At 47.9% G+C, this 10,028-nt stretch overlaps 1 long non-coding RNA gene across 1 annotated transcript; it reads left to right on the forward strand.

Annotated features, from left to right (window-relative positions):
* The first annotated feature begins 2,993 nt into the window (after positions 1 to 2,993).
* On the forward strand, positions 2,994 to 9,668 carry LOC308569742. Its single transcript, XR_014000783.1, has 2 exons — positions 2,994 to 3,249; positions 9,357 to 9,668. It is a non-coding gene; the product is annotated as an uncharacterized lncRNA (long non-coding RNA).
* Positions 9,669 to 10,028: the final 360 nt, after the last annotated feature.

Consider the following 10,028-nt stretch of genomic DNA (forward strand, 5'->3'; position numbering starts at 1 on the left):
TCGGCTTCCTGACTCCCTGCTTCTTGCCCCTCAAACCCCTGACTTCTGGACTCTTGTTCCTGCTCCCACCCCGCCATCTTGCCCCCAGTCCCGACGTCCTCAGCCGGGACTTTGATCGGCCGTAGACAATAATGGCGTTGTCCCAAGTGAATCCCCCCCACTTCCTCATTCATCATCATCATCTCCTCTATGGGTGCCACTAGGTTCCCTCAGTCTTCAAGCTCTTTGCTCTCCTACTTTTAAGGCTCTCCGGGTTCTGGGAGAGAAGTAGGCCTTTCTAATGACAATGTGTCAGCCAGCTGCTGCTCTGTCTCTCCCATAATTTCCCAACTTTCCCCCTCATCTGCCTCTGAGCTGCCACCTCCCTCAAACCCCTGTTGTAAATCTATACTGTCTTCCTCTTCCTCCTCCCTGGAAAGGTCAGGATGGGGAGGCGGTCTCCACCACTCCTTCACCTCTGCCCAGTCCCTGACACCTGGGCGGGAAGGAAGGGGGAGCAGAAGTCAAGGAGTCCTGGTGTTGTTGTTTTTTTTGTGTTTTTTTAAATGCCTTCTATGTCTCTGTTTAATCTTGCCCCTTTCTGAAATTTATTTATTGGTGTGTGGTTTTCTTTTTGTAAACCTACCAAAGAATAGAATAAAATTAAAAAAATAGGGATTAAGAGGTTTTCTCAGGATGGTGTGTGTGCTTTGTCCTGTTGGTGTGGTTGTTGTCTGGTCATTTAGTCATGTCCGACTCTTCGTGACCCCATGGACCAGAGCACGCCAGGCACTCCTGTCTTCCACTGCCTCCCGCAGTTTGGTCAAACTCATGCTGGTAGCTTCGAGAACACTATCCAACCATCTCGTCCTCTATCGTCCCCTTCTCCTTGTGCCCTCCATCTTTCCCAACATCAGGGTCTTTTCCAGGGAGTCTTCTCTTCTCATGAGGTGGCCAAAGTATTGGAGCCTCAGCTTCAGGATCTGTCCTTCCAGTGAGCACTCAGGGCTGATTTCCTTCAGAATGGATAGGTTTGATCTTCCTGCAGTCCATGGGACTCTCAAGAGTCTCCTCAAAAGCATCAATTATTTGGTGATCAGCCTTCTTTATGGTCCAGCTCTCACTTCCATACCTCACTACTGGTGTGGTAGTGATGGCAATTGCCCCTCTTCTGATAGGAAATGCTTGGGGACAGACGGACAGAAAAATGGGGGGTTGAGGAGGGTCAATTGGGGGGGAATGACAAGTCTCCCTATTTTTATCTGAGGAATGCTGGCAGGTATGGAGTGGATGCCAGGCAAGCCTCTCTGGGAAGGGCATTCCAGAGCTGGGGTGCAACCTCCCAATGCACCTCACTCAGTGGAAACACCCTGAGAAGAGATTCTGTGGGTGTTTTGGTGTCCCCAGTATACTAGAGCCTTCTCCCCTTCTCACTCATTTTCTATGTGGAGGAGCTATTTTTATTCTGGGGGGTGTTGTACAGAGGAGTGTGGAAGGTGAAGTGGTGGGACCCAAGGTCAGCTTGACCACCTAAATGAGAAGTAGGCATTTTCCTTAATAGAAAGTGAGGCCACCTCACTATTCATGATGAGGCTATGTTTCAGTTGGGCTCATCCTTTGGATTTTCAAATCGCTTTTTTGAAATTGGGTGGCATGATGGGGGAGCAGGAAGCAACAGAAGGCCCGATAATGAGATATTGATTGGCTCGGCCTCTTCCAATATCGACCTTCGCAATAAATCATAAGGTGCTTTGTAATTAGGAAATCCATATAAATAACAAAGGGACTGTTAGCTTTGTCACTTTGTACTAAGAATGGGGCAATGCTCGTTGAGAGGTAGCCAATTTCATGCATTAAACACACCATACAGCTTTGTGTACATTTACTCAGAAGTAAATCGCATGGTGTTCTTTTCTGAAGATGGGGAAACCAGACCAAAAGTGATATAAAACAGAAACGCAACCAAGTGTGGGTTTACAATAGCAATCAATGTAAAAAGAGATATCTGAAAATGTCTGTAGCTACATGGGTAGCAATCTTGTGCTTATTCTGATTGTTCAGTTTTCTGTTTCTCTGAACTAAAGCAGAACGATAGGCTGCCTTCACACCATACATTTAAAGCACATGCCTTCCTCCAAAGAATCCTGAGAACCATAGTTCTCACTGAGCTATAATTCCCAGCATACAGTTCCCAGGATTACCCTCCGGGGGGAGGTATTATTGGGCTTTTGTTGTTTTTATTTTGATAATGTACTTTGTGGTTCTTTCCTGTGAACCGCCCTGAGACCTGTGGGCATAGGAGGTATATAAATTCAATAGTAGGGATGCAGGTGGTGCTGTGGTCTAAACCACTGAGCCCCTTGGGCTTGCAGATTAGAAGGTCGGTGGTTCAAATCCCCGCAATGAGGTGAATTCCCATTGCTCTGTCCCAGCTCCTGCCAACCTAGCAGTTCGAAAGCACACTAGTGCAAGTAGATAAATAGGTACCACTGTGACGGGAAGGTTAACGGCGTTTCCGTGTGCTCTGGCACTTGTCACAATGTTCTGTTGAGCCAGAAGCGGTTTAGTCCTGCTGGCCACATGATCTGGAAAGCTGTCCATGGACAAACACCGGCTCCCTCGGCCTGAAAGCAAGATGAGCATCACAACCCCATAGTCGCCTTTGACCGTCCAGGGGTCCTTTACTTTTTTTACCTTTTTATAAATTCATTGAATAAATAAATAAATTTGGAGGAAGCTTTGAATGGATGGTGTGTATGCAGAAGGAGAACCGAACTGACAGATCTTTCCACAACCAGCTCCAGGCCCCTGGGAAGCCACCTGCAGCCTTCACTTTCCTGCCTTTAATTACCATCAGGCAACGCTTGCCTCTTCCGACTTCCCTTGTGTTTTCTAATCGGGGCAAAGCTGGGAGATACATCCCTGTCAACATGGTGAGCCTGCCGTTGTTCTCTTCCATTGCCTTCACTGACCTCACCTGTCATCACCATGGCAACAGGAGAACGTGGCTCTTCCATCAGCAGGCTGCTGCAATGGATGTTGGGAATGGGGGGGGGAAGGCTTCAGTTTCTCAGGAACCGAGCCCTTGACCTCATTGTTTACTTGTTCTCCCAGGTATTCTCTGGTTCTTTGCATTTAAAATATATGCTTGAGCAGTGCCAGTGCTTTGATCCAGGAATTCCGCTATTGCACCTGAATTTTGCCTCAATAGAAATGGAGCAAACACTTCTCTCGGATTACCAGTCTTCGCGATACTATCATTATGGCGACGTAGGTGGTTTTTCCTGTTGATTATTAGTTATAATTACCAGGGTGTACTCGCCTTTTGGATGAAGCACAGAACTCCCATTACTGGTAATGCAAACCACATTTGAGCCCGTCAGGATGGGAACATCCCCTGTAGAATTTGTACAGAAAATGCCCCGAGGGAATAATACACTTGACAACTGTGCTATTACCCTATCAGAGGCTTAAAAAGCTCGCATGCACGGTAATTAAGAAAGTACAACAGGCAAAACTCCCATTCTGAGAGCCTGGCTTTTATTGTTACATATGTTCTTCGGAGCAAAGTCTTCTGAACAGTTCCTCTCGGGTCATAAATGTTTAATTTTTAATCTATTTTTCATCAGTTGTGTGTAAGGAAGCAGTTCCCACCTCAAAAGAATCTTTACGAGTGCTTTCTTATGTCTCTGAAGTTTCAAAAGTAATAGCGGCTAGTAATGATTTTCTTTTTCTTTTTAATATACCTCTCATCTTTAAAAAGGAAAGAGAGAGTACACAAAGAGCTTTAAGAATGGAATATAACTGTTTTGGTTTCCCAACCCAAGTCAATGTAATCCATTCTTTTCTTACAATCTGGATCTGGTTTGGCCAAGTCCAGATTGTCTCAGTCAAGGCTGATGTGAATTGCCAAATCAAGCCTCAGGCCTGGTGGGTGGGTGGGTGGGTGTGCGCGCACACGCAAACAATCCTAAAAAATATGACAAAAGCAGAACTACACTTGAGATCATTCTGCATTTGTAAGAACTTGATATTTTAGCGTGGCAACACATCATTTTTTAATTCCCTGCCCATTGATATCAGGCACTTTCACTGTACAGTGGTACCTCAGGTTAAGTACTTAATTCGTTCCGGAGGTCCGTACTTAACCTGAAACACCACTTTAGCTAATGGGGCCTCCCGCTGCTGCCGCACCACCGGAACATGATTTCTGTTCTCATCCTGAAGCAAAGTTCTTAACCTGAAGCACTATTTCTGGGTTAGCAGAGTCTGTAACCTGAAGCGTATGTAACCTGAAGTGTATGTAACCCAAGGTACCACTGTACACTTTTTTGCACCTACTAAGCACATTTGTTTAGGTCAGTGTTTCCCAACCGGTGTTCCGCGGCACACTAGTGTGCCGCGAGACGTTGCCTGGTGTGCCGTGGGAGGGAGGCGGGCGAGTCGGGCGGCGAGAGGCGGGGCGGCGGCGGCGAGGAGAGGCCGCCCAGCGTGGGGCTCTCGCCGTCTGGCTGCCTGCGTGGCGCTGACGTCACGGGGCTGTAACGTTGAAAGAAACCCGGGAATCCAGGCTGCGGACAGCCAAACTTCGCCTTTTCTCTATGGCCAGCTTTCATCCTATCATATGCTAATACGTCTACGGTTGAAGCTGCGGAAGGGCGGAAGTTCCTGCGGGGAAGAACCGTCCGGTGAGCCCGCGATCTTGGGAAGCTGAGTTCCCCCCTCGAGAACCGCCCCTCTCCCGCCGCCCTTCTTCTTCTCCGCTGCCCGCGTATGGTCCCGCCACGTAGCATCCTCTCGGCGCCCAGAGCCCGGGGGGCTTCCTGCTTGCCATGGCGAGTGGCAGCAGCCTGGCGGTGGTAGCTGGCCTCGCAAAAGCTCCCGCCGCTGGAGGCCCCTTTGCGCCCGCCGGCCGCCTGTCAGCCGCCTGCTCCTGGGAGTGCTGGGCGGACCTGGCGGGAGTCCTGCGCCTCGTCCCGGAGGGGGAAACCGACGCCTGCGAGCCCCTGGGACCCCCGCTGAACGGGTGAGGAAGGCGCCCGAGACTGGGGGGCGGATACACACGCCCCAGGTCGCAGGCCTTCCTGTTCTCTGGAAGGAGCCCCGGGAGCCGTGGGAAGGAGGCGAGGGGCAGCCGAGACGGGGCCTCGAGGGGCTTGGCGGGGGGCTGCCCCTCTTCCACACACCCCCCAACCCCCCAGAATGACCGCCAAATGCTGAACAAGCATCAAACAACCACAGAGGCTTCCGCGTCATGACTCAGCGGGCAGAGTATAGGTGTGTTTTTGCACGAAAAGGATCCCAGGCACATCAGTTCCCGGCGTCGATCCCTGCCTTGGAAACCTTGGAGAGCTCCGGCCCTCCAAGTGCAGACCCGCCGCTGTCAACTTTTTCCACATTGAACCCAAACACATTGCACTTGGGGGACCAGCTTCTTAAATTTTTGGCCATATAGTTTGCACGGTTGCACTTGGCACTGCGACCCAATTTGGATCAATTGGAAGACCAGTGGGTGTAGCAGCAGCCTGGCAAGAATAGGCTCTTGTCCTCATTCCACTTTTTCAATCCACCCTTCCCCCTCTGGGGTAGCTTACTTACTTGCTCTAGAACAGTGGTTCCCAACCTTTTTTTGGGCCATGCCCCACCTAAACATCTCTAAAATCCTGCCCCCCCCCCATGACGTATAATTCTTATTATTCAAAAAGTGAATAAGTAAAAAGTGACCTTTCCCCATCTGGCATGGTGGTGTGCCTCGAGATTTTTTTCATGAAACAAGTGTGCCTTTGCCCAAAAAAGGTTGGGAAACACTGGTTTAGGTAAACCTACCCAGATATTTAGAAACCTGGCACGAGTCTTAATCTGTTTCTAGTTCGTTGTTATTTTAACTTTTCTTAAGTTATTGCCGTTGATCTTGTTTCTTTGTGAGAATTTTATTGTTTTCTCTTTTTTGTAAATCACTTTGAGGCTTTGTGACAATCTAGTGGTGCATGAATTTTATGAAATAAATAAACTATAAATAAATAAGTAAAATGCAGAAATTAAGTAGGCAAAGCTGCTGTTGGCATGACTAGTAACTGGATCTCTCTGTGTATGTTTAATATGAACTCTTTGCAATTGCTTTATAATATGTGGTCTGTTTGCAGAGGTTTAGTGTGATCCTGAGGTAAATGGATATTTTACCTTGTCCCGTGTGTTCTTTGCAGTCACAGAGGGTGATGTCATTTATTAGCATTTCAGCTGTCTCTTCAATGGATCCAGGAGCCCTAAACAATAGGTACCTCAGAAGGTATTTATCGCGAGTGAATCAAGCAATTGTCTTCTCTTCCCTGCCCACTTGGCCGCATCACATCATGTGCTTGTTAGCAAATTTTGGCTTGGTTGCAAAGTAAACTCTTGCTGAAAGATGCAAAATATAATACAGGCCATGAAAAATCAATATTTGGTGATCTAACTTGTTTACATGCATGCTTCACCATCTGCCCAGTACAAAAAAATGAAAGGGAAGGAGGAAGCTATTGTCTCCATGAAACAAGGGTGATGTCACCTCCATTCAACTTGCTCAGGTAGGGAAGGGAATCGTAGCGATCCTCAGGGACAGAGGCTGAATGGGAAAGGAGTGCCTGGGTGAGGACTGGAAAACATTTCCTCTATACCATAGGTAGGAAAGCATTTTCAAACTGAGGGCCACATTCCCTGCTGGGCAATCTTCTGGGAGCCACGTACCAGTGGTGGGTGGGGCCAAAAGCAAAAGTGGGAGGGGCAACAAACGCAAATGTTGCCTTTGTGCTGGGGGCTGGTTTGGCACATAATCCAACCCCTTCTCTATCTTGCATCCAAGCAAGCAAGGGGTATTTCAGACTGGCAAAAACACCTAAGGAGGACCAACGAGAGGTGTGGTCTAAGGAGAAGTATTGTGAACAAGTCGTGAGGGCCAGGTAGAGAGGTCTAGAGCAGTGTTCTTCAACCGCTGTTCCACGGCACACTAGTGTGCCGCGAGATGTTGCCTGGTATACCGTGGGAAAAATTGAAAAATTCGAAATATTTTTTTATTTAAAAAAAAATTCAATTTTTCGCCCACTAGGCAGGCGCCGGACTGTGTCCTGGGTATGGGGTGTGTGTGGGGTTTTTGACCCCACCCTCGGCCAGCAGGGGCGCCGATTGGCGCTCCTCAGGGGGACACCCTCCACTTTTCTGATGTCCGGGCTGTGATTGGTCCAGACTCCAGCCTGAACCTATCACAGTAGGACATCATCTTCCGACTTCCTTCCCGCCCGAGCACAGTGTGCGCAGCAGCGGAGAGAAGAAGACGTCGTGAGTCACCAGGAGGACCAGAGAAGTTGTCATTTTATTTCTCTTCAGTCTCCACTGAATGCCTTGACTGGGTTAGGGACCCTTATAGCTCAGCATCAGTTAGTGGAAAGGACATGACTTTACAGGAGCAGGAGGAACTAACTGAACTGAGACAAAATCGTGGTTTCAAGGTAAGATTTGCTGATCTACCTTTGGACAGTTTTTGGTTGGATAGTGACAAGGAGTTCCCCCTTCTGGCAAACAAAGCTATTTTGACATTGCTCCCATTTTCCACTACATATCTGTGTGAGATGAGCTTTGCAAGCATGATTGCTATAAAAACTAAATACAGAGAGAGACTGAGAGCTGTTGACGAAGAGCTACGTGTGTGTCTTTCTTCGATTCCAGCCAGATTATCAGCTTTGTGTTCAGCCAAACAGGCTCAGGTTGCACACTGAATAAAGTATTTTATAATTTTTCATATTTCTGTTTACTTACTATTTCATAATAAAGTAATTATAAAATACTTTATTTGTGTTTATTTGATTCCTATTCAAGAGAATTACTTTATATATAGTCAATATAGGCACAGAATTACATTTTTTAACATTTTCTAATGGTGGTGTGCCTCGTGATTTTTTTCATGAAACAAGTGTGCCTTTGCCCAAAAAAGGTTGAAAAACACTGGTCTAGAGGACCAAATTTGGCACTTAGGCTCAAGGTCACCTCTGCTCTATTATCTGGTGTTCCGGCTGTGAATGTTGTTTCAAGGCTAGCAGTATCCATCAGGGCTGGATTTAGGTTTGATGAGGCCCTAAGCTACTGAAGGTAATGGGGCCCTTTATATGTCAACAACTAATTGTCACTGTTTTTTGTGTTGAATATATGCTATATGGTAATTTATGGACCTAACAGGTATCTAAAGCCATTTGCCACTGTTGCTGTATGTAGGTTTTATTTTATTCATTTTTTTATCTTTTATTTTGGAAATGTACATCCAGGTTGTTGTTTTCTTTAGGGTTTTTTTGGGGGGGGCCAAGAGAGTGGGGCCCTAAGCTATACCTTGTTTAGCTTATACATAAATCCGGCACTGGTATCCATGCACAGGAAGGGGAGGAAATCACAGGCTTGGGAAAATCCTTATGTTTGCTGCATAGGTACCAAAAAAAAAAAAAAAAAGCCCCCAACACCCCCCCCATGATGGAAATGCCCCATTAGGATTGGGCATGTACAGTGTGGAGGGCTGGCTGACTGTTCGGGGGGGTTGAAAACTGTGGTAAGTAGTAGTGAGAAAGGAATGGATTCATTAGAATCCTGAACGACGAGCACTCCGCACTGCAGCATTTTGTTGCAGTTTCCTCTTGTGTCTCCTAGAGCAGTGTTTCCCAACCTTTTTTGGGCAAAGGCACACTTGTTTGATGAAAAAAATCTCGAGGCACACCACCATTACAGCCCCGTGACGTCAGCGCGCAGCGTCACGCCGGGAGGGACGCACGAAAGTGTAAGTTTCAATTTTTTCCCCTCCCCCTTGCCGGGGAACCTCCAAGCTTTGGGGGTGGGGGGGGGAGGAGGCAGCAAAGTGAGGCAGGAAGGAGAGCGTGGCTTGGCTGGGTGAGCTTTGGCAGGGGCAGGGAATGAGAGCCGCGAGGCGGGCGCTGCGGACGGAGGCGCTGCCCGCCGAGCTCGCAGGCAGCCAGGCAGGCAGACGGCGAGAGCCCCGCGCTGGGCGGCCTCTCCTCGCCGCCACCGCCCCACCTCTCGCCGCCCGACTCGCCCGCCTCCCTCCAGGCAACATCTCGCGGCACACTAGTGTGCCGCGGAACAGTGGTTGGGAAACACTGTCCTAGAGTGTATACTCTGTTCTGGTCTCAAGCTGCATCTGCCCATCCTTTTATTCATCTTTGCACAAGCAGAGCAGCCATTCCATTTAGCAGCTGCCCTTCCTTGGCAGCAAAGGAGGTGGAGAGGGTGTTGGGATGCAAGAGGGGAAATCAAGGGGGCAGCTTAGGGACAGTGGGGAGAAAGCTTTGCCCCCAGTTATGGATAGACACATTTTCATGCCGTGTCTCGTTTTTCCAATCCGTTAGGGGGAAACGCATAGAAACATGGCTAACAAGAGAAATTCACACTAAAAAGCTGGTGGATTTTCATTAGAACATTCCAAAGAAGAATTTGCCCACAGATGTGTAAACGTTGAGAAGCTGAAAATGGAAGAATCGGAAACCGAGAAGCTGAAATTGACAGAATTGCCCTTCCCTCATAGTAAAGTGGAAACTCTTCCTTACAGCTGGGAACGAAACCTACTATGGGGCCTTCAGAACACTTGACTGCTACACTTTCGTACAATAGCAACCTATTACTAGGACCCCTTTGCCAATTAAAGGACTCAATCACCCCCTTCCCTGTTCCTAAAAAAGAGCAGATTGTAGCACAAACAATGGAACTCGCAACACCTCACAATCTCCCCCTCCCCCAATGCACTCCTTGAATGTGCACAGCTGGGTGTGATCCATTAGCTCCTCTAAAGTGCTGGAAATATTGGCTCTGCCAGGGAATAATGAAAATGCTATATACAATGACACAATAGGCTCTCCTCCTGATTTTTTTTCTGCCTTTAAAAAAACCTGTTTCCAAGGCTAGGCATTTAATAATTGCTCCAAGAGCTCATTCCGCTTTGTTCTTCGTCCTTGGTTAGAATGCCTTTGTTACCAAGAATGGATGTCGCTGCGTGGGCTCTGCACATCCTTATTTAAGCATAC

The sequence above is a fragment of the Podarcis bocagei genome (assembly GCF_964188305.1).
Source record: "Podarcis bocagei genome assembly, chromosome: 12".
Taxonomy (NCBI): domain Eukaryota; kingdom Metazoa; phylum Chordata; class Lepidosauria; order Squamata; family Lacertidae; genus Podarcis; species Podarcis bocagei.